Below are 25,281 nucleotides of genomic sequence, written 5' to 3' on the forward strand. Positions count from 1 at the left end.
TTAACAGTGATGTTCCCCATGTAATTCCTGATTTTTGTCATTTGTCATTTGGTCATTTCTGTTTTCCTCGTTCTATAAAGCTAAAGTTTTACCTATTTAATTGATTTTTTAAGGAATCACATCTAAGTGTCATGATTCTCTGTTGTTGTTCTGATTTCTATTTCATTGATTTTACTCTGGCTTTTATTATATCCTTCCTTCTGATTACTTTGGGTTTCTCTAGTTTTTCAAAGTGAAATAGATTATTGATTTGAGATTAGTATTCTTTTCAAACATAGCCCTTTGAAGCTATAAATTTGCTTTTGTGACCTTGAAAATAATGTGTATTCTGCTATTGTTAGGTGAAGTGTTTTATAAGTATGAATTAGGTCCAGTTAGTGTTGTCCAAGCCTTTTATATCTTTCCTGATTTTCTGTCTAGCTGTTCTAGCAATTATTGACAGTGAGGTACTAAAATCTCTAACTATAATTTTTTGATTTATCTATCTCTTCTTACAATCCTGTTAGAATTTGCTTCATGTATTCTAGGACTTTTTAAAATTAATATGGCCATTATATTTTTCTTATAATTACAATTTGCAAAAACTACATATGTATATACACACACACATACACACACACACACATCCTTTTACTTTCAATCTGTGTCTTTGAATTTAAAGTAGTCTCTTGTAAACAGTATATCATTGGACCTGCTCTTTTGTTTAGTTTTACAATCTGTCTATTGATTGGTGTTTATCCCATTCACACTTAATGTCATTGATATATGAATTTACATCTGCCATTTTGTTATTCATTTTCTTTAAAAGTTTTATAATATTTCCTTTCTTCACTCTTCTTTCATTTATTTTGTATTAAATACTATTCTGTGTATCCTTTTAGTTTCTCTGTCAATATTTTAAATGACATGTTTAAAAGTTATTTCTTAGAAGCTGCTCAAGGGATTACAATATATATCATTTTATCAATATCTATCTTATTCTGAAACTCCTTAAATACAGTTAAATATAGCAATTTTGCTCCATTATACCTTCATTTTTTTCCACATTACTTTTTGCTAGTTTGTACATATATTTTTGCTAGGAATATAGATTTAGAAAAGAAAACACAAATTACCTAATGTTTTGTATTTATTCACATATTTCCCATTTACTGTGCTCTTCCTTTCTTCTTATGGAGTTGGGTTACCATGTCCTTTTCTTTCACCTTTTCAGTGCTGCTAACAATAAAGTCTCTCAGCTTTTGTTTATCTAGGAATGTATTATTTTCATATTCATTTTTGAAAGATAGCTTCACTTAATATAAAATTCTTGACTGACAGGTTTTTTTTTTCTTCCAGCACTTAAGATATGTCATTTCACTGCCTAATATTTCCTATTGTTTCAAATGGGAAGTCAGCAGTTTAGGATGTTGCTCTCTGTACATGATGAGTCACTTTTCTCCTGTTGCTTTCTAGAGTTTTTGTTTGTTTCTGGCTTTCACTAGTTCAACTGTGATGTGTCTAGGTGTGCAAAGCTCTTTGTGTTATTCTACATGGGATTTATTAATTTATTTTACGTGGGATCTGTTGGTTAATTTTTAAAACTTCAAATCAATGAAGTTAGAATTGTTTTCTTTCTTTTATTTTGCTCCCCTTTCATTTGTGGCCCTCCTAGGACTCCATTACAAATATGTTCATATGTGTAATACTGTCTACAGATTTGTGTGACTTTCTTCATCTTCATCTCTCTGTATTTAAGATGATGTAATTCCTACCAATCTGTCTTCCAGTTCATTGATTATTTCTCTTGCTGCCATATACAACCTGTAATTAATCTGATTTAGTAAAATGTCATTTCATTGTGCTTTCAATTCTATAATTTTATTCAGTTCTTCTCTATAGTTATTACTTATTGATATTCTCTATTTGCTGTGTCATTATTTATTTATTTATTTATTTATTTATTTATTTATTATTATACTTTAAGTTCTAGGGTACATGTGCATAACGTGCAGGTTTGTTATATATGTATACTTGTGCCATGTTGCTGTGCTGCACCCATCAACTCGTCAGCACCCATCAACTCGTCATTTACATCAGGTATAACTCCCAGTGCAATCCCTCCCCCCTCCCCCCTCCCCATGATAGGCCCTGGTGTGTGATGTTCCCCTTCCCGAGTCCAAGTGATCTCATTGTTCAGTTCCCACCTATGAGTGAGAACATGCAGTGTTTGGTTTTCTGTTCCTGTCCCTACAAAGGACACAAACTCATCCTTTTTTATGGCTGCATAGTATTCCATGGTGTATATGTGCCACATTTTCTTAATCCAGTCTGTCACTGATGGACATTTGGGTTGATTCCAAGTCTTTGCTATTGTGAATAGTGCCGCAATAAACATACGTGTGCATGTGTCTTTGTGGCAGCATGATTTATAATCCTTTGGGTATATACCCAGTAATGGGATGGCTGGGTCATATGGTACATCTAGTTCTAGATCTTTGAGGAATCGCCATACTGTTTTCCATAATGGTTGAACTAGTTTACAATCCCACCAACAGTGTAAAACTGTTCCTATTTCTCTACATCCTCTACCATAAAAATCCTAGAAGAAAACCTAGGTAGTACCATTCAGGACATAGGCATGGGCAAAGACTTTATGTCTAAAACACCAAAAGCAATGGCAGCAAAAGCCAAAATTGACAAATGGGATCTAATTAAACTAAAGAGCTTCTGCACAGCAAAAGAAACTACCATCAGAGTGAACAGGCAACCTAAGAATGGGAGAAAATTTTTACAATCTACTCATCTGACAAAGGGCTAATATCCAGAACCTACAAAGAACTCAAACAAATTTACAAGAAAAAAACAAACAACCCCATCAAAAAGTGGGCAAAGGATATGAACAGACATTTCTCAAAAGAAGACATTCATACAGCCAACAGACACATGAAGAAATGCTCATCATCACTGGCCATCAGAGAAATGCAAATCAAAACCACAATGAGATACCATCTCACACCAGTTAGAATGGCGATCATTAAAAAGTCAGGAAACAACAGGTGCTGGAGAGGATATTTCTTTATTTTTAAAATTCTTTGGTTATATCTATAATAGCTGCTGTGAATTTTTTTTCTTTTTATTTTTTATTTTATTTTTTATTTTTTGAGACAGGGTCTCACTCTGTTGTCCAGGCTGGAGTGCAGTAGTATGATCATAGCTCACCAGTCATGACCTTCCAGGTTCTGGTGATCCTCCCACCTCTGCCTCCCAAGTAGCTAGGACTACAGGTATGTACCACCACACCTGGCTAATTTTTTGTATTTTATGTACAGTCAGGGTTTCACCATGTGCCCAGGCTGGTCTCAAATTCCTGGACTCAAGCGATCCACCTGCCTCAGCCTCCCAAAATGCTGGGTTGAGGCATGAGCCACCATGCCTGGCCAGAAGTTTTCAGTGCTAAATTCATCATTACCCACTCTGAGACAACATATATAGACTTCTTTTCATGTTTTGAGTATAGGTCATACTTTTCTGTTACTTTACCTGATAGTTAATTTTATGTGTTAATTTGCTGGGTTATGATGTCTGGATGTTTAGTCGAGCATTATTCTGGATGTTTCTGTAAAGATGTTTTTGAATGAATTGAGATTTAAGTCAGAGGACTTTGGGTAAAACAAATTACCATCTACAAGGTGGATGGACCTCATCCAGTCAGTTGAAGGCATTAATAGGACAGACTGATCTCCCTGAGAAAGAAGGAATTCTGCCAGCAGACTGCCTTTGCACTTGAACTGCAATTCTTTCTGGAGTCTCCAGCCTGCCAGCCTATACCATCAGATTTTGGATTCACTAAGGCTCCATAACTGCACAAGCCAATTTCTTAAAATAAGTCTCTCTATATATTTACACATCCTGTTGCTTTTGATTCTCAGGAGAATCCTAATATAATTTGCATAGCTCATAATTTTTTTTGAAAACTAGATTATATGGTATATGTAGTAATTCTGGAATCTTATTTTGTTTGTTTTATTAACTTGACTGGATTTAGACTGTGGAATCTGTTTCCTGCACACTGTGGCATCGATAGCTCTGCTCAATTTTTAAAATGCTATTCTTATTTTTAAGCTTGGTTTTCTAGGGGTTGCTCCTGTTTTTTCATAGTTTAGAGGTCGGCCAATGATTAATCACAGGTGGTGCTTAAACATCTTGAGACTGTGTAAGGCTTCCAACCTCCGCCAATTGATGTGTGAGTCAGTCAGGGAGCAAATTCAATGTTATGATAACACGACTTGGTTTTCCTAACTACACTTCATATCAAGTCATCCCCCTCTAGCAGCAATGCTGCTAGTTTTCATGGCTAGCCTCATCCTGGTTACATTAACTGTGCCAGAGTTACAGAATCTTTCTGTTCCTATACAAAGTTAAGCAGTTTTTTTTGAATAAATGCTTCTAAATTTATTGTTTGCCAATGGTTAATTTCCAGAGAACTAAAATGGTTATGGCAATTTCGTCCATTTTTATGAAAGTTTTTCTGGAAGAGGACTGACTGATTTCTCTACTCTGCTATTGCTTGAAGTTTCACTCTGAAAATCTGTTTCTTTTGAATCTGCATCTTTCATGTATAGCATGCATCTCATCCAAGGTTGAATCGGCACTTTTGACTCCTTCAGTCTACCCTCTGACCACTCAACAGCAAATGTCACAGAGGTCCATTCTTAGCCCCGGTCTTTCAATGTTAACTCTGGCCTATATGAAGTTGTAGAAAGCAAACTTGTCACATTTGCCAAGAGCCCAAGGTGTAAAATGGAAACTAATTATATAGATGACAAAAATCAGAATTTTGTCAACTGGTTAAGAAGCAATAAGGATTAACATAAAAACAAGTGTTTAGGTTCTGAGGATCAATTGCACAGGTATCATTGACTGGTTTGCAGCCTCTCTGCATTACTTCTTTCCCCTATGTATTTTCCTAACCATCCAACCAGGGAAAGGTTCAGGTTTATTTCCTGACTATCCATATGATGTTTAAGCTTTCATGTCAGGTAATGTTCATGAGTGTGTCTATCTCCTTGCTTGTTGCATATATTAGTCACTGAGTGAATGGAAGTTTTATTATTGCAAACCAAATGTTTCTGGATTCCTCATCTATTTCCTCATGCTTTCTAAAAATTCTAAGCATCTGTCTATAGAATCACAATTTTTCTTTTCTCTGTTGTTAAGAAAATGAGTAGAAATCCTGGCTTCTCCTTATCTTTCATTCCTTATATTCATTCACTTTGCTATCTTTTGCTAGTTATTTTATCTATAAAATATTACTTTGTGAATTTCTGTTTCCACTAACCTAACAAGACTCTCACCACCTTATACCTATGTTATCACAATCGCTTTGTAATGCTCACCTGACATTGGTCAGAACATGCAGTGGGGTTTTCAGGGATAGGCAAGAATGAGCAACTCAAGGTCTTTTATTTTGATTTACTCTTGAAGCAGCTATAAAGCAGGAGGCAATATACATGAAAAAGACAAAAATGCAATGCTTGGTCACAGTTTTTGGATTTTCTTGGTATCTTGTAGAAGCATGTTCAAACTGTAGTCTTGGCATCCTACGTGGTTTGAAACATCCATTAGGACAGAGAGTTCAAGAATAATGATATTGCTGTCTTTCATAACTCAGGTATATCGGCACTCAAAAGTGAGGTATTTTTTTATCATAGAATACTATAATTCTGCTCCTCAGTTTGTCTGATATTCAAATAAAGGGCTTGGAAATTCTTGCTGTGTTTGTAGACATTGTCTATATTCAATGCCCCCTATTCTTTTTCCATTCACTCCTAGCCTCATGCTAATCTAGCTTTTGTCTCCAATATTCTGTTCCAAATATACCCCCTTTTTAAATTTTCAATTAACTCCACATTGTTAAATCTTATGGCCAAATTTCTGTCTTCACCTTATTTGTGCCACCTAAGAATTTGACACAGTATCTCATTCCATCCTCCTTGATACGTGGTCAGTTAGCTGCCAAGATACAGGGGCTGCTGATCTTCTATTTGCTCTTCCCAAGGCACACTTTATTCATCTCCTTTCTTGTGTTTGGCCCTGTGAGGCTAACCTGCAAGGATTACATCAATAGGCTCTTGTGCCTTCTGGCTTTCAGTGACATCCAGTCAATGGGAAGCCCTAGTAAGAGATGAGAGGGAGAAGGATGAGGTCAGGTGTGTATTTTCTTGACTCCCTCCCTTGAAGGTTGCCTTGAGCTGATTGTATGCCTTCTCTCACAGTAGTGAAATCTATCGAACTCCCTCCTTCAATTTATAATCAACTCTACCCAACTGTCTCCCTCAATTTATAATAAACTCCCTCCTTGACTCATGAAGTCTAGAGACAACTAGCATTGGGACACTTTACTATCGCCAGTGGTTTCCTGAACCCACAGCTTTGTAAACAATTTTCACTACCTCTTTTTCCACTGGTATCACTCTACTCCAAGCCTCCTACTTTATGTCGGTTATAGCACTAACCTCACCTCCTGTTTCAGTTTGTGACCTCTTAACTCTATCCATGAGTCTATTCTCAACACAGCAGCCAGAGTAACCCTTTTGAAACCTAAGTTAATATCATGTACTACTCTGTTTCAAAGCGTTTTAGGAAAATTTATTAAAAGTACAAACCAAAGTTCTTACTGTTTTCTGAAAGCCTCACATTCCCTGGTGTTTTTAACCCCTGTGATTTGATTTCCTACTGGGTTCCCTTGGTTCATTCCATCCCAGAGTCAATAGCTTTCTTGCCATTTCTTCTACAAGCTAGTGTGCTTCTCCTGCCCTAGGGCTGTTAGGCTGATTATCCTAGAACACTTATTCCCCATAGACCTCAAGCCTTTACTCACATATTACTTTATTAATAAGGCCTATCATTCTTAACCTTTTAAAATTTACAGCCCATTCTGTGCTGTTATCCTCAACCCCTGTTATTCTGCTCTAATTTTTTTCATAGCTTTTATTACCTTCTAAAATACTATTATCTACTTATGTATTTGTTATATTTACTGACTATAACTGTGTTTCTTCTTATGAGGAAGCAAGTTCCAGGAAGTCAGGGATCTTTGCCTAGGACAGAAATTATCATATACATGGTAAATTTAGGATATGTAACTGTTGCATGAATGAACATCTCAGCTCAGGAGCAACCTCCTTTTATATGTGCCTGTGCTGTGGGACCCAGGATTTTTCCATTTAGGTTCACTGGAATCTTTCACCCGTCCTAGAGAATTTATAACCTAAGCTCATCACAACCCAATTCGTCTTTCATGTTATTATTATTCTCTGCTGCTCAGGAGACTTAATATCTTTTGGATACTTCTTCAGTCTTCCATAAAAATTCTGGCCAAATGCAGTTCTCTCCTACTTTTACCAAGATGTATTCTAACATTAGATGAAGCATCATATTAAAGTGTTGTGTTATTTATTATATGTATATAATATACACATATATATGTATATGTGTATATATTCGTATTGTCTGATTTGTAATATATATACCCATATATGTATTTATATATAAATATATGTATATATACACATATATATGTATTTATAAGTGCATATATACATATTGTCTTTCCAATCAGCTTATAAGCTTCTCAATGATAATTATGTCATGCAATTTTTTGGTGATCTCTGAATGTCATATAGAGAATGTTCAAAAGATATTGTGAAATTAAATAGAATTTGAAATTTTTTCTTTTGACAATAATTAATATTCCTTTAATTCATTCAAATATACTCAAAATACTTTCTCAAATATAAGATCAAATTTTGCTAAATTTATGTGACCTTGTATTTGCTTTTGATATAAAATTCCTTATATGCTTGCCTTGAAAACGTAACTTCTCATACATTTGCTCTGAAACTTTAAAAATAATTGGATATTTTAAGGTGTTTAGATTTGAATAAAATGTAAGAAATTTATAAAGACTAAAGTCCTCAGAAAAAATGTCATGTGCATTTTCTCTGGGTCAATCATATATTTGCAAACTACATACGGATATAGAATAATATCTAAGAATTCTTGTGTTGAATACATTACATGCTCATTAATGTTCTAAAAGTGACTCCACATGTGTACTGGGATATGGAGTCACTTGTCCAATTTGTGTTTATTTCCTAACTGGTTAAATATATTGATTCCACATCGGATTTGGGAGGCTGGTGATTTTTCTTACAACATCTAAGTTACTTTAATAACAAATTTCTATTTAATAATAACATATTATTTTATAATATCATTATATATATGAGTCCGATAGGCTCTGGGAAAAGGCATTCAGATACATTATCTCCAAGTTATTGTACTGCCTACTGAATTGATTCTTTACCAGCTTTGTTTCTAAAGCATAAAGGAAAAAAAAAGAAGTGGGAGAGATGACAGGACAAAATTACAGTTGGGCTATATTGACCAGCGCTATGGAGCATATGTCTCTTTTCTGTAATTAGATTTCTGTTCTTTTCTTGTAGGTATTTTGTTTACCATTTGATCATCCCAGAATTGGTCACTTCATTTTATTAATCCTTTTCAGTTCTCATTCAAATTGCTTAAGAACATTAGAGTGTCTTAATCTCCTGTTTAAAATAATGTGGCTGGTTTAATTTTTAATATTTTCATATTTGAACCATCTGATACCTAAGTGAAGGTTTAACTTCTGTTGTTTTGAAAACAATATTTTGCAATAGATTATTTAGAACCATGTAATTTTCTTCCCAACACTCATTCTAGGCCATATGTTAAAAATGTTATTGCTATTTGGCAAGTGCCCAAAGTCACACTACTTAAGACTCCTACCTGGTCTACCTCCCATCCCTAGTGGTTTCACCCTGCTTTCTGAGTCCGGTCCCACAACCTCTGGCCTGTTCCTCTGTCTCTTCTCTGCTCTCAACCTCTCTTTCAGACCTCCTATACTTCTCCTTTCCAGACTTCAACAAAGTTCACATAAAAGAGACACAGGGCTCAGAAAACACATAAGTGAACTCCTTTCAAAAACTAAGTACAAATGCCAAAGCTCTCCTTTTAGTTTATTCAGCAGCAATATAACCTAGTGGTTAAAAGCACAGACATTAAAGTTTGGGTTTGTATCTTGTCTTTTCCTCTGTTATTGCAATCTTTGTTCATAATTTCTAAGAGTTCAGTTTTCTAAATTGGAAAATGAAGAAAATAAAAGTCCCCTACATGACGCGTCTGCATGAGGATTCAATATATTAGTGTTTGTGTTAATATACAAATACTTAATTTTAACATATAACACACAAGTACTTAGAATAATACTTGGCCCATAGTAAATGCTACTTATGCTATTACTGTGTAATTATCAGCATGTTAGTACACTATTAGTATCGCTATAGCTACATTATAGATACATACGTTTTAACTGATACTATTATTATTAAGCTTGTTCACAACAATGAAGGGGAGACTATTCATGGAAAATCATGCTAGACTATATTCTCTGTTATAGAAAGATTGTTTTAAAAAACTTATGAACAATCTCTCCTTGATCTTTAAGCACATATATGGAGTCTACTAAGCCAAAACAGGGCTGCATAGCATATTTTTTATTAATCCTAATAATCTGTTACAAACTCTTGATTGCTTCTTCTTTCCTTTGTTAAAAATTTTTAAATTGGCTTTTATCTTTGAGGAAACATGATTCCAACATCTCCAAATCTATAATTTTATTGTGGTCTGCAGTGTAACTAAGCAGACTCTAACAACAACAAAAAAAGTAGCAAGTACATTGAGGGAGAGATGCCAAGACTATAGACAATTTAAGTCTTCTGGAATTTTCACTCTTAACAGTTTGCCAGAGTCATATGAGAAATCAATGTCTTCCTTTCCAATCGCAATAATATCACTGGATCTTTTTCATTACTTTTGCAATTTGGGGCATCTTGGCTACAAAATTAAGAGATTATTTTCTCTCAATAAAAACTGAATAGGTAACAAAATAAAAACATAGACATGTATAAATTGTACACTTTAGTATTTACGGATTGAGATGTCAATCACAATATTAGAGATATAAGAAGGGACGATTACAATAATTTTACCATCAGAGAATCTACTCACATTCATTTTGCACCAATACAGGTTAGGCTCTGTGCTAGTCAATTCTGTAGTGGATAAAAACAGATATCATTCACTTTATCATTGTCTTAGGCATTACACTAGGTGCTGGGGAGACAAAAATGAATAAGATACAGTGTGTAGGTCTTCATAGCCTGGTGGGAGACAAAGCCTTAGTTGTCAAACATCTCCAGCTTAGTTATCAGGAAGAAAAAAAAAAAAAAAAACATGTAAAATACTTCGCTTGAATTTCATTACCAAACTTCTAAGCCTTGCAGACTATCACAAGCAAAACTTGAGTGAGAGAAACTAGACCTGAAAAAGTACATTCTTTGTGTTTTCATTTCAATAACGTTCAAAATGAGACAGAACCAATCTGCGGTGTTAGTAATAAGGAAAGCGTCTCCCCCTTGCAAGGGGTGGTGATTGGAAGAGAGCACAAGGGAGGCTTCTATGATGCCGAACTGGGAATAGTTATTCAGTTTCTTGATATGGGTGCTGCCTATATGAGGTTGTTCACTTTGAGAAAAAACACTTAAGAGTTTTACACTTCTCAGTGTGCATGTTATACTTCAATTAAAGAAAAATCTCATGAGTGGTTAGAATTCCAAAAGCATTCTTCTGATATTCTGCCAAATGTCTAGAGAGAGGCACAATAGCATCCTCTTGTTTTTCTCTTTCTCCAGGACTCCTGCATTTCCTCAGGGCTAGCCTTGGGTCTTCCTGGGCTAACTCAAATATAACAGGTAGTCATGTCCTTAGGGTCCACCGAATATATATTAACATGCATGTTTCATTGGCTTCACAGACTTGATTGGAGGCTTTTGAAGCATATAGAAAAGTGGTTTACACTGGGATCATGCATGGAACTTTAAATGTAATAGGTATCATTGTTCATAGACACGTCCTTTGTCCACCTTTGTGGAGTTTTCCTGCATCTAGTTCTAGATTCTCCCCATTTTTCTCATTTTGACTTTTCTTCTCTATATTATCTTCCCTCTGTATCAGGTGCTCTTTGTGCACTTCTTCTATCCTCTCTCATTTACCTGACTCCAGCCGTCACTGCAGGGAAATGTTCTTTGTAGGCTTTGACTCACTGCATTCTGGCAGCATCTCACCCCAGTCACACACCAAGTATTGTATAAAGCTCTTCTGATGCTGTGGCCTGGGATGCCAGGAGAAGCCTGCATACATGCAGGACCCAAGAGTGCAGGAGTTAACATCTGACACAATCCTCAACCAACAGAGCGCTGATGGATGTTACTCCTTGTCAGTCTTCAAGCGGACAATCCTGAGAGGCATTTTATATGTTTCTCAGAACTTCCTGGAGTGATTGACATGCTGTTGTTACAGCAGTGATGGACTGAATAACACCCCTCCTTTTCTTCTTCCTGTCTCTGTGATTGATTTCTTATTCCTGCTCACTGCGATTATCTTTCACATAAATTATCTTATTAAAATCTTTGAGGCATTGCTTTCTGAGGGCCATGGTTAGGACCAATTGGTACTTAAAAGTAGATGTGCAGGATAGAGCTCCAGAACGGATGGAAATAAAGCCTTACTGGGAGCAGACAGTGGGATGAAGATGAAGCCTAGGCATGTTGTGGCATCACAATTCGTTAGTTTCTCACTTTTGGTGGAGTAGGATGATGCTGGGTGAAGGGTGAGGTGCTGAAGTATTCAGGGGCTCTAAACAATGCTTTGAGGGCAGTAAGAATTTGAAGGATTAAGGAATTTACTGGCCGCTGTTTACAATTTTAGAAGATTGAGCCTATACAGATAGTTAAATTACCAACTCTCAAATTAAGGCCTTCAAGGTAGCATCTAGAATAACTTTCATATCCTCCAGCCACAGAGCAGATTTTACTTATAACCAGACCAAGGAGCTTCAAAGGAAAGTCCAGCCTTGAAAAGTTTCCTATGCTTTGTCTACTGGGCCTCAACCAGTCTCTTTCTAATCACTGCAGTGCTTACTCAGTGGGCTGTGAAAGTAGAGACCCAGGTGGAAGCTATGCGTGGCTCTAGAAATATGTATGCCGCAGTCAACAGACACATGAAAAAATGCTCATCATCACTCACCAGCAGAGAAATGCAAATCAAAACCACAATGAGATACCATCTCACACCAGTTAGAATGGCAATCATTAAAAACTCAGGAAACAACAGGTGCTGGAGAGGGTGTGGAGAAATAGGAACACTTTTACACTGTTGGTGGGACTGTAAACTAGTTCAACCATTGTGGAAGACAGGGTGGCGATTCCTCAAGGATCTAGAACTAGAAATACCATTTAACCCAGCCATCCCATTACTGGGTATATACCCAAAGGATTATAAGTCATGCTGCTATAAAGACACATGCACACGTATGTTTATTGCGGCACTATTCACAATAGCAAAGACTTGGAATCAACCCAAATGTTCATCAATGATAGACTGGATTAGGAAAATGTGGCACATGTTCACCATGGAATACTATGCAGCTATAAAAAAGGATGAGTTCGTGTCCTTTGTAGGGACAAGAACAGAAAACCAAACACCGTATGTTCTCACTCATAGGTGGAAATTGAACAATGAGATTACTTGGACACAGGAAGGGAACATCACACACCGGGGCCTATCATGCGGAGGGGGTAGGGGGTAGGGATAGCATTAGGAGATATACTTAATGTAAATGATGAGTTAATGGGTGCAGCACACCAACATGGCACATGTATACATATGTAACAAACCTGCACTTTGTACACATGTACCCTAGAACTTGAAGTATAATAATAATAAAAAAATATGTATGCCTTCTTCCCAAGGCTGACCTAGCTACTACACTTCTGAATACCCAACCTGTCAACCTCAGAGATTGATGATGATTCTTCTGTGTAAGATGATCCTGAAGAGACTAGTCAGCCACTTGGATGTCTTTCCCCACTGGAGGAGGCAGCAAGAGTTTATCCAGGAATTAATAGGGACTCCAGATCTGCTTTTATTTCCTTGCTCAAAGTTGCTTTACCCGCAACATGATCTAAGAACACAAACAATGCCTTATTCATTGGCATGCATTTTTTTTTCACAATATTGTCTCCAAATGAAGGATTCATTTTATAGCTATGGATATGTGACCATGGAATTCTATGGCCGTCATATAAATATATGCATGCAATCACCAGAAGCAGTCAGCTTAATAGAATAAGAATAGTCTATTCAAATATTTGCTAGCTGCAGCTTGGAAACAAAACCTTGCAGTGTTAGAGTACTAAATCAATGTGCTGTTACCTCAAAAGCTGGAACACCTAAGTTGAGAAACAAGCACTGGAAAAAAGGATTGGCCCCTCTCACCACCATTTCCAATGACCCATTTGTGGATTTTGGGCTTTCAAATTTAAGCTATGTACTTTGAACCTTAAATGTCCACATTCCCCAATATGACTCCTTCCACCATGGGACAGGCTAACAAGGAGTAACATTTATCCATCAACTCCCTTTTTGTTTAGGATTATAGTAAAAGGTGTTAACTTTCATGCATTTATAGGCTTTGCATGTGTGCAGGCCTAGCAGGCTTCCCCTAGAATCTCATGCCATAGTTTGTTTTCTACTGGACACAAAATTTCTATTGAGCTTGAAGCTATGACTATTGGCAGATCACTTTAGAATCCTCATGTCAGTGGACCAGAAGACAAAGAAACTCCTAATTAATTTGAGGGGATAGGGTGTTGTTATATTAAAGCAATATAAAGGAGGATATCTGGAACTCAAGGTATTAACTGAAGCATTTCTTGGAATTTCTATGCCCAGTGATAATAGTGAATGAACAATTTAAATAATTCTTAATAAGGGCAAAACTAATGAGGGCTCAGACCCTTCAGTAGTGAAAGCGTGTGTCACCCCCATAGGCAAACAGCCAGATTAGCTGAAGGCTTAGCATGAGAGAAATTTAAAATAGGTGATAAAGACAAGAGATGATAAAGATCAATTAAGACTTGATGATCAATTGCATTGGAAAAGGTGGAGAATTGTGTCTTGTTTCACAAACTTCCCTTTACTAAGGGATTTGAAGGTCAGAACCTAGAAGACTCAATTAAAGATTGGACTTAATGAAAGGCGGGAACACGGCAAGGAGTAAACTGAATCATATGACTCTTTTTCACTAACTCACATTTTCTTGACCTCGTCTCTGATTCCAGTTATAACTCCATCAAATTAATTCTGTGGAAGCTTCGATATAGCCTGAACTGACAGTATCTTTTCTCAAGCATGCACCAAAATATCTTCCAAGCCTTCATTGACTCTGCACCATGGGATACTGATGGAGCCTATTCAGGTCATATGCAAGCACACCTGAAATGCGAGGGTATTCATGCCCTCTGGGCAAGGCTCTACCAATGGGGGATGGAGGAGGATCAATAAATGCTTATTTTATTTTTTTGCCATCTTCAGGTGGAAATTTGAGATGCAGCAATATATTGGTTTTTCTTCCTTCCTAGTTTGAATCTCTGTGGTCCCTTACTCCTGCTCCCTGGAACCACCTTTTAATAAACCAATAATAATAATCTAAGTTTCTGACTGAGGTTCTACATTTGGTATTAAAAACATACTTTCTTCCTCTCATTTCATTTAAAGCATCTTCCTCCCTTTTCTGATGTCTTGGTACCAGCCACATCTCTGCCCAGAGGATCTCACTTGTCCCCAACAGGCTTTTGAAATTGTATTTTCCAAAGAGAGAAATGTCTCTCCCAAAGCAGAATTCAAGTATCTCTTTTTGTTTAGTACTGGCTGATTTTCCTTAGCCTACAACTATGCTCAAGTTATTCCTATCTAAAATATCCATGCACACATACATACCTACCAACATGAATTCTAAAACAAAACAAAGTCACAAAGGGCACAAAACTATTCACTTGACTTTATGTCTCTCTTCTCAAAATAATAGTGACATTTGTTGAGTGTTTACTATATGCCAGGTGCTATTTTAGCCAATTACATACAATATCTTGTTTTATTTTCACAAATCCTGGGGAGGTATTATTACTATCCCAAATTGTAAAGACAAAAAGCTGTGGTTCCTTGATGTTATGTAACTTTCTCAAGGTCTTATCTTAAATGTCCGAGCATGGATTAAAACGCAGGTCTCTGCCTCTGGAGTATGCATAATTAGTATATCACGGTTGCCTTAAGAACATGGGTACTGTTTTCAACTCTTCACTTCCCACTTTCCTCTCAATTCACAACAATGACTTCCCATTGAAATAGCGTTTGCTAGGGTCACCAATATACCCCCAACATGCAAAATCCAATGGATGCTGTTTATCCCTAGTCTTATATAGACATCTGTAGTGTTTGATAAAATTGATTAATTCCTCATCTTTTTGATTTTTTCAGACTTGTATCTCTTACTGTTTGTTCATGATCTTTTTCATAGGTTTTTCTTTTTCTCATATTTTAAGTATTATGATTACAAGCTTCAGTGTTCAACGTTTCTTTTCACTTATAATCTCTTTCTGGCTGTCTGCAACTGCTACTTTCTTGCATTGACCTCTTCTTTTTTTTTTCTTTTTTTTTTTTGAGACCGAGTCTCGCTCTGTCGCCCAGACTGGAGTGCAGTGGCCAGATCTCAGCTCACTGCAAGCTCCGCCTCCCGGGTTTACGCCATTCTTCTGCCTCAGCCTCCCGAGTAGCTGGGACTACAGGCGCCCACCACCTCGCCCGGCTAGTTTTTTGTATTTTTTAGTAGAGACAGGGTTTCACCGTGTTCGCCAGGGTGGTCTCGATCTCCTGACCTCGTGATCCGCCCGTCTCGGCTTCCCAAAGTGCTGGGATTACAGGCTTGAGCCACCGCGCCCGGCCGCATTGACCTCTTAACGGCATTTACAAAAACCAAAGTTTTACCTGAGTTTTCTACAACTAATTTGTGTAAAATTTAAATAATCATTGTCTCCTAAAGTTATTTTTTCTCTTTCACCTTAGTCATCTCCTTGTTAAAAGTAGAAATTTGGAATCTTTCTTGAGGTCTCTGGGAAAGTTGTTTCAGACTGTCCATTTTCCCAAATATTATCAACTTTAGGGGACAAAGCCAGACGTCCTTAGGGAAACCTTAACTTAGTCAAACTTTTAATTGCAGGAGCTAAGACGTAACCGAATACTTTATGCTCGGTGAGAGATAAGAATGATGTCAATGGGATATGATGCGATGCTTTAGACTTACTTTGCAGGTGATTGTCAAAATACAGTTGTTTTGGAAGTTGAGGAAAAAAATCTTCCAGGGAAAAGGAGCTTTCTGTTGGCCTCTAACTGCATGCTATCATTTTTACTAAATAGTAGTATTTTTTACTAAAACATTTTCTCATGGTCTGTTGCCGCCTAAAAGCTTTGAACTGTGGATATATAGAAAAAATCTATTCTGACTTGCCTTAGCCTTGGGACCAATCTTAATAGAATATGCAGCAGTGTTTATTTGCACGCTGATTATGAAACTTGTTTTCATTTAAACTCTTCTTGATTTATTAGCCTCATTTAGAATTTTAGAGTTTTAGATTCTTTGCAACTGATTAAAACAAAGTGCTGTTGCCCTTCCAAGAATAGAAACTGTTCCTTCCTTCTCTTCCATATGGAAGTCAGTTTTTTTGAGACCATGTTTGTTTTCATCTTGATATCTCTATGGTGTGAACAGCTTTACTTTGACAACCGCTAATCATTTGAAGTAAGGACAATGAAGACAGCCACAAAAGCTTTTTGGAATTACCTAATGTGTGTCCCTTTCTGTATTGTCTTTGTCAGCCTTGTCTACTAGTCAAATAGCAGTTAAAAAAAAAGTTATATTATTCCACCTAAGAAGAAAAACATACCTATAAACGCCCATGAATAAAATCAGATGAAACCAGTTATTTGGATGGCAGAATTGTTTTTCATGTGCTGCAACTCATCTCTTTCTGGGGTACTTCAGACTACATGGGAACACATGGACCTAATGACAAGGTCTTCTTTATGTGGCCCCAACGAAGATGTGTTCGGATGGCAATATAGACCTTGTGTTCTTCTGAATGTTCTTTGTGCTGTGTTGACTGCAAAGACATTACACTTACCTGATTATTCATATTATTAGGATTAATATTATTTTTTAAAGAATAAAACAGTCTTGGCCGGGCGCGGTGGCTCAAGCCTGTAATCCCAGCACTTTGGGAGGCCGAGACGGGCGGATCACGAAGTCAGGAAATCGAGAGACGATCCCGGCTAACACAGTGAAACCCCGTCTCTACTAAAAAATACAAAAAACTAGCCGGGCGAGGTGGCGGGCGCCTGTAGTCCCAGCTACTCGGGAGGCTGAGGCAGGAGAATGGCTGAACCCGGGAGGCGGAGCTTGCAGTGAGCTGAGATCCGGCCACTGCACTCCAGCCTGGGGGACAGAGCGAGACTCCGTCTCAAAAAAAAAAAAAAGAATAAAACAGTCTCATTGGCTTAATGCTACCACTTGCTTAGTTCATTAGTATCTATATACAATAATTTTATATATATATATATATAGTCAGTGATTACCCTTGTGACAGAAGCAGAGTATCGGAATGAGGTGATCTGAAGTTATTTTCATACTTACAGTCTTACTGAATTGATATTAAGAATTTGGTTCTTATTTTAACTGCTATGCTCATTTCATACTATATCGCTATTTTCAAATATCACTCCCATAAAACATTTGTTGACTTTTAAATCTTTTTTTTCTGCTCATAAGCAGAAGATACAAATAACTTACATGGCCAATATTTTTTAAATGTAGACCAGAAGTATTTTTAAGCAAGGATCATTTAGTCTAACCCCATAAGAAAAATTAAGGACTTAAATTATTACATTTTCCTGTGACCTCCTAATCTACACTTTGTGTTTTAGTTGTAGAAGAATAAACTTACTTTATCTCTGTTTGATAAATACTTTAAAATGCAATGCCCATACACACAGTTTCATTCTTCAATTACTTTTCCTCCACACTGACAAACCATCTAACACTATTTGATGGTCTCTCCTAGAGCACTTCATGATTCAGAGTCCTCCAACTGTGACAAATCAAAAGGCACCTATGTATTCTTTGGGGTTTTTGTTTGCAAAAATGTCAAAAATTCAATTTAGTTTGGATTTTGATGTGCATTAATCTTCACAACCTTTTATGCATCAATTAACTGGTAAAAGTTACCAGGGCATCTCTTCACTGAATGCATCATGAAGGCCTTTAGTCTTTTTTCTTTTTTTTCTTGTATACATTCTTTGCTGTTTTCACTGTGAAGTACTTGGGTTTTTCATTCTGGAAACCTGATTTATGTGAAAACAAGTTTAGTTGGGTTTTCTAAAAGTGTATACTCTCTACCCAGCATGATTTTGGTGAGGCAGGGTCATAGGGGGAGCCCTTACAACAGAGCTTAAGGAAACGTGTGTTTGTGTGTGTGTGTGTGTGTGTGTGTGTGTGTGTATTTATTATTCATAAATTATAGAACTGGAACAACTTTAGAAGGCATGAGCCCCAACCCTCTCAATTTGCAGATGCAGCAAAATTAAGTTGGGTGTTTTATAACATCAGCTAGTTAAGAGCATATTTAACACACACACACACAAAAAAAACCCTCAGCAATTTTTAACCCTTCTAGAATATCACAGTACCATTGTCACTTTGAGACAGGGTTTGTGTTTAGAGGTTACAATTCAATTTTACCCACCTTCTTTACCTGCGCTGAGTACCTCCAGGTCTTTCAATGAAGGTAATGGCAAAATCACAATTACTTTTGTCCAACCTAATACCTTTAGTCTTACTAGCAAGAATGAGGTGATTCCTAATTGTGAGAAAAATTTGGAGCTGCCTCAGCCCCACTGAAAAGAATGGACATCCTATTAATTTTATATCACCACTTTAGCTTAAAACTTTTAGCATAGAAGAGTGGTGTGGCTATTTGGCTTTCCTCCCTCAAACTCATCAGTAAGGCATAAATCATTTCTGAATACTTCTTGCTTTCTCCCCATTCTTTAACTTTTGGAGCCAACTTTCCACTTAATCTATTATTCCTGGACCCTAGACATGGTAATTAACCTCAGAGATGGAATTTAGTCAAAAATGCACTCTGCAAACAGCGTTACATTAGAAACATTTTAATTGTGTTCAGCAGCATTTCTTAATTTAATCTGAAAGGTTACACTATCTTCCATATGAATCAATAACCATTTAATTTCTGGATGAAGGTTAAAATGATTTTCTCTGACTTACTAGCTTGGCATAAGGCTATGCTTTGGGCCATTAATTCACCTTGTAAAGTCTTCGCTTGAATTCTTCTGAGCTCTAAGAGAGTGGAGCATCTTTTAAGAACTAGGTCACTTTATTAAATGATAAGTTGTCAGACAGACTCAACAACAGTTTCTCTCTTTGAAGAGCATTAGCTCTAAGATAATGGAGCATTTTTATTTTGTGCAATACTTGGAATGAGAAGATCCACAGCTTAGGGGCAAGACTATGGGATTAATCATTTCTCTCCCTCATTGAAGAGACTTCATTGTTAGAATTCAGTATCTAGCTGAATCAGTAAGTTATTTCTTATTAGAACATAATCCTTTTGATTGAAGAATTTTTTATAATATATAAAGTCTCTGTTTATAGACATTATTAATGATGACTGTTGTGTTAATAAACTACAATGATGATTTTAGAAAACTTTCACCTAGTCCCGATGACTTTTGTTTTATTACCAGTCTATTGTGACATCTTTTTAGTGTATAGAATCTGTACTCAGTTGTAGAAAGAGAAAGAAATATCCATGACTTTGAGTTATAAAAACTTGAAAGTTCTATAGTCATAAAGTTAGAATTATCATTAATATTTTTCTTATCACTAATACTCGAGCACATGACACTATAGCCTATAATATCATGTAATATATACTTCGATTAAAATATTCTAAAGAAATGAGTGAGAATCATTGCATTTGAAAGCAAGAAAGAGAGACCCTGGAGATCTCCTAGTTCCACAGATCAAGATGCCACATCTGAATGAAATTAAGTGACATGTCAAAGGTTGCATGATTAATGACAAATTTGGCACTAAAACCTTACTACGTCAGAACTCTTTCCACTAAAACCTTACATGTCTTGAATATTTAGAACATTTATTTTAAGAAAGAATGGCATAAAGTCTGGGCAAAGACATGCCAAGAGTTCTATTATACTTAAGATTTTAAATGTTGCTCTTCTGGCCTCTGCTCCTTGGCTAGCGTTTCATCTCTCTGTATACAATTCTCCCTCTGATATATCATGCAAATACTGATTACCACACTGCTGGTTTTGCTCAGATATCCTGTATTGATACACAATACAGGAAATTATCCTAATCCACTCTGCCTCACAAAATAATCACCTAAAAGTTCTCAAGTAGGCACTCATTGGGATCATCCAATTATCCTATTCCATTCTGCCTCACAAAATCATGACCTAAAGGTTCTCAAGTATGCACTAATTTGCCCTCCAAACATACCATTAGCCACCAAAGTCTGCTAATTCCACTTCAGGAAAGACTCCAAAATCGGTGCCTTGGTTTCTCATGCTTTTCCTGTCTTCCTCCTGAGATCACTGCAAAGCCCCCGTCACCTTCAGTCTTCCTATCACATGATCACGTGCTTTGACTTCCCAAATACAGTCTCTATACTCTTCTAAGTTAGTTATTCCTAAAGGCAAATTTGAGCCCATCATTTCTATACTTAAAAAGCTGCATGACTCTGCAATGCCTTCATGTTCTGGCTCAACCTACCTTCCCACCATAGAGTTCCCCTACTAACTGGCAGACTTAGACCACATCTCAACCTTCTCTGCACCAGCCATAACTCTCATAACCCTAGGCTTGGCATATGGTTTCCTTCCTCTGTAACACCTTTTATTTCCATTTATTGCTTCCAAAACTCTTATCCTAGCTCAAAACAGCAAAGCAAAATACTACTATATAACATTCCTTGAGACCTTTGGTAGTAGTGATGCATGCTCCCTACTGCTACTTCATTTTATTCATACATTTCTTATGGCATTTACTGAATTATTTATTACAATTCGCTACTTCTCTTATATTATTCTACTCAAAGCTTCCTATGGCCTTGTGAATAAAAGGCAGGCAGCAGAGTTGAGTGGACCTGGGTTTGATCCCTGCCAATGAATCAGCAATGATGTGACAAATTACCAAGATTAACAAAATCTTGGTAATCCTCAGTTTGTTAATTTGCTGAGGATTGATAATGAAATTTACAAGTTGATCTGATGTGTGGGATGTTGATGATGCATGGAATGTGCCTTACACTGCTTTGGCACCAGTCTTGAGTCAATACGTGAGAGACATGCATCCCTGTATTCCCAGCTCTTGATTAAAGTGCCAAGCACATTTGCTGAAATGAAAATCATGCAGTATTTATACTGTTATAAACTTAGCTATGTAAAAAATATGGCTTCCTTTGTTTCTTTATACCTGCATACATTCTCAAACTCAGATTTTTGCTGATGGTGAGTGCTTGTCAATCCAAGATCACTCAGTCACTTTCATTATGAGAAACAGTATTTTGGAAACTAGTGCTCAGTTGATTCACCTTTCTGCCCCACAGGAAACAGAAGCAGAATGTGTGTGCTCCAGGCATCTGGGAGATATTGCATTTGTACGCCATTTGTGCTCCAGTCTACCTTTAGCTGAGGTATAGCGGTATAGCGCTTGTTACCTAGTCTTGGAAGTCAGTCTCTAGCCTGCTACATTCACCACTGATGTCCTTAGGTGACAGACAGAGCAGTGAAAATCCTGAGTAAATTTGAGAGGATTCCAGAACAAAAAGAACTGGGGTCTGACTTTCCAGGCTGTCTTTCCTCTGAAAAAACTGTAAACTTTGTAACTAAATCCCATTTCTGCATGACACCAGGGGCTCGAAGTCTGAAATCAAAGTGTCAGTAGGTTTGGTTCCCTCTGAGGACTGAGCAGAAAGAATCTGTCCAAGCCTCTCTTCTTGTAGATGGCCATTTACTCCTGTGTCTCTTTCCATTTTCTTCCCTTTATGCATGTCTGTTTCTTTGTCCAAGTTTATTCTTTTTCTTTCTCCATGGGCCTCAGATGCTGGTTTTCTTCAATACATATCAGGTCAAATTGAAGAAATGTTACTTACTCTTTTTTTTTTTTTTTTTTTTTTTTTAAATAGACAGGGTCTCACTCTGTTGCCCAGGCTGGAGTGCTGTAGTGCAATCTCAGCTCACTGTAGCCTCGACCTCCCAGCGTTAAGCGATCCTCCCACCTCAGCTTCCTAAGTAGCTGGGACTACAAGCATGCACCACTGCACCTGGCTAATTTTTGTAATTTTTGATAGAGATGGGGTCTCACCATGTTACCTAGGCTGATCTCGATCTCCTGTGCTCAAGTGATCCACTTCCCTTGGCTTCCTAAAGTGCTGGGATTACAGGTGTGGCCATAAAAAAGGATGAGTTCATGTCCTTTGTAGGGAAACCATCATTCTGAGCAAACTATGACAAGGACAGAAAACCAAACACCGCATGTTCTCACTCATAACTGGGAATTGTATAATGAGAACACTTGGACGCGGGGTGGGGAACATCACACACCGGGGCCTGTCGTGGGGTGGGGAGATGGGGGAGGGATGGTATTGGGAGATATACCTGATGTAAATGGCAAGTTGATGGGTGCAGTATACCAACATGGCACATATATACATATGTAACAAACTTACACGTTGTGCACATGTACCCTAGAACTTGGAGTATAATTTAAAAAAATAGTGGTGTTAGTTATAAACTCATGCCTTGAACTTTCAGTATTTTTAACATTTAAAACTGAATGTTTGGAATAAGAAAATACAAACTTCTTTTTCTTAAATGCTTATTTATTGAAAATAAAAGTTCCGACTTTCAAGATCATTACCTCTACTAGATATTTTCAAAATCTATCTAAAATTTTACAATTCAGTAAATTGGACCTTTATTCTTTTGTGTCATCTCTTCTTGTGTTCACTGTACATGGTAAGCTCTTCTTTCTGCTTGAATAGTGAAGGAAAAGACAGAAGAAATAATTTTTTAAAACCTACCTAGTTTATTGTGGTATATTTTCATGCTACATCCTCACCCACCTGTATATGTAGTATCTGTGTGTGTGTGTGTGTGTGTGTGTGTGTGAGAGAGAGAGAGAGAGAGAGAGAGAGAGGAATGTGGGAAAATATGTGAGGGATAGTGTGTAAAGAGAATGATATATGGAACTCATCACAACTAATTTGGAATCCTGGCTATACTATTTTTCATTTGGGCCAGCAGGAAAATCATTTGATTTATGTTAGTTTCAATTTTCTTCCACTGAACTTTAAAATTCTTTTAGAATGCAACAATCTTTTAATTTCTGTTTCTTTAATCTGGCACATAGTAGAGAAATTGTCATTATTGAATGAATAAATGAGCAATGTCCTAGCTATCAATACAAGGCATTACGAGGGTTCATTTTACTCCCAATTAATTTATGTTCAGTCCAAAACACTGTGTTTAAGAAATGAGCCTCAATTTGGCCTTGTCTTCTTTTCACAGGCTGCATGTGTCAGTCTTCAGGAATACACTGACTTCCTGGCTGCTTTAGCAAATATTAGATTGCCCTCCTCTGACTTCGAATAGAACGTACTTCTTGTACTCATGATTTAATATGTGGCAATATGTTATTTTATCTAATTAGGTCATAGTTTTGGATATGTCTCTTTCTCTCTCTGAAATGCTCAGCTCCTTAATGGCAGAGACCACACAATATGCCTTTGTTTTTCACATCACCAGCAAAGGGCCCCTTTCTTGGGAGGTGCTGAGTGTGTTCTTGTATTTAAGAATAGCAGTAGTGACAGTAAAGTTAAGCTAATGTACACAGTTCTTTAAAAAACAAAAACAAAAACAAAAACAAAAAAAAACTATGCTGATATAATTGTGTCAGATGAAGAGATGTAGACTCACAGAAGTTCAGTAACTTGAAATATGCCCATAGCCAGAAAGAGGCAATGACTCAGTTGTGCAGATTCTGATTCCAGGACTGTTTCCACTATACCATGATAAATAAGGTCTCTGTTTTGTATTAAACATTCAGACAGTTGGTATGAAGTTGTTAGATCTGACATAATTTGTTTCTAATAGGATTGAGATACCCTGAACAGGTCACCAGGGTATGTTGTATAATTTACCTTTGCTTGATGGCTTTAAAAGGAGGATTAACACCTGCCTTTTAGGCCAGGTTTAGGCATTGCCCTGCCAAAAGGAAAGAAATTAACTACATGTTTTTAAAGATTCCTTTTGGTTCTATAGCCAAAGGAATCTTGGTTCTTGTAACTTAGTTATATTTACTTTTTTAACTGAATTCTGCCTGTTCCTGGGCATTTTGTAAATATTATGCAAGTCTAAGTTTAAATCAGCAGTGACGAGTCAAATTTGGGAGGTCAGGGAAGGTAGAAATCAAGTTACCATGCAGAAGAGCTCAATATACATGTCACTACTAATGAGATGAGAAGGAATAACAGCACACAATATTAATCTTCATGCCATGCTTCAACACAGGATTTTTAAGCCACTCTGACAAATTCTAGATTTTAAACACAAATGAGTGGAAGTTTGTGGAGAACCCTGAGAACTTGGAAGTGTCTTTGTTGTTTGCCTTAGTCCGCCTCCATTCCGAGTTTTTCCTCACCTTGAACATTACTTCGTTTAAATTCTTAACCCCCTTTCCAACCATTTTTACTCATTTGTTGTTACTATGCAGATTACAATGGCTGGTGTTTGGAAAGGGGATCAGCAAAACATTTATCATTCAATGCAGCAACTTGAGGAGTTTTGAAAAGCAGAGCATGTGGAACCCCATTAACAGATAAAGAACACAGGATTGAAAGAACCGAAGGACAAATCATTTATTTCAGTACATCTTGTATAGCAACACATTACCAGAGGCAATAGGTACAAAAGATCAGATCAGCTTCAGAAGGGCTAAATGATATTCATTTGCCATCTTCACCAAAATAATAAGATTGCATGGAAATATTTTTTATTTTGAATGTTGAAGATAATTTTAATAATGTGATTTTTTTGACCCACAGTCTAAGGCAAAGCCTTATCCCGGAAGATAATAGAGATGAGATGAATTAGAGGACTATAGCCAGATACAGAAAAAAAAAAAGCAGAACCTTTTAATAC

General features: G+C 36.8%; 1 non-coding gene across 1 annotated transcript; it reads right to left on the reverse strand.

The window, feature by feature from the left end:
• Positions 1–22,174: 22,174 nt before the first annotated feature.
• Positions 22,175–22,240, reverse strand: LOC123574992 (small nucleolar RNA SNORD37). The gene has a single exon (XR_006700163.2). It is a non-coding gene; the product is annotated as a small nucleolar RNA SNORD37 (small nucleolar RNA).
• Between the last annotated feature and the right edge of the window lie 3,041 nt (positions 22,241–25,281).

The sequence above is a fragment of the Macaca fascicularis genome, chromosome 7, assembly GCF_037993035.2.
Source record: "Macaca fascicularis isolate 582-1 chromosome 7, T2T-MFA8v1.1".
NCBI lineage: Eukaryota > Metazoa > Chordata > Mammalia > Primates > Cercopithecidae > Macaca > Macaca fascicularis.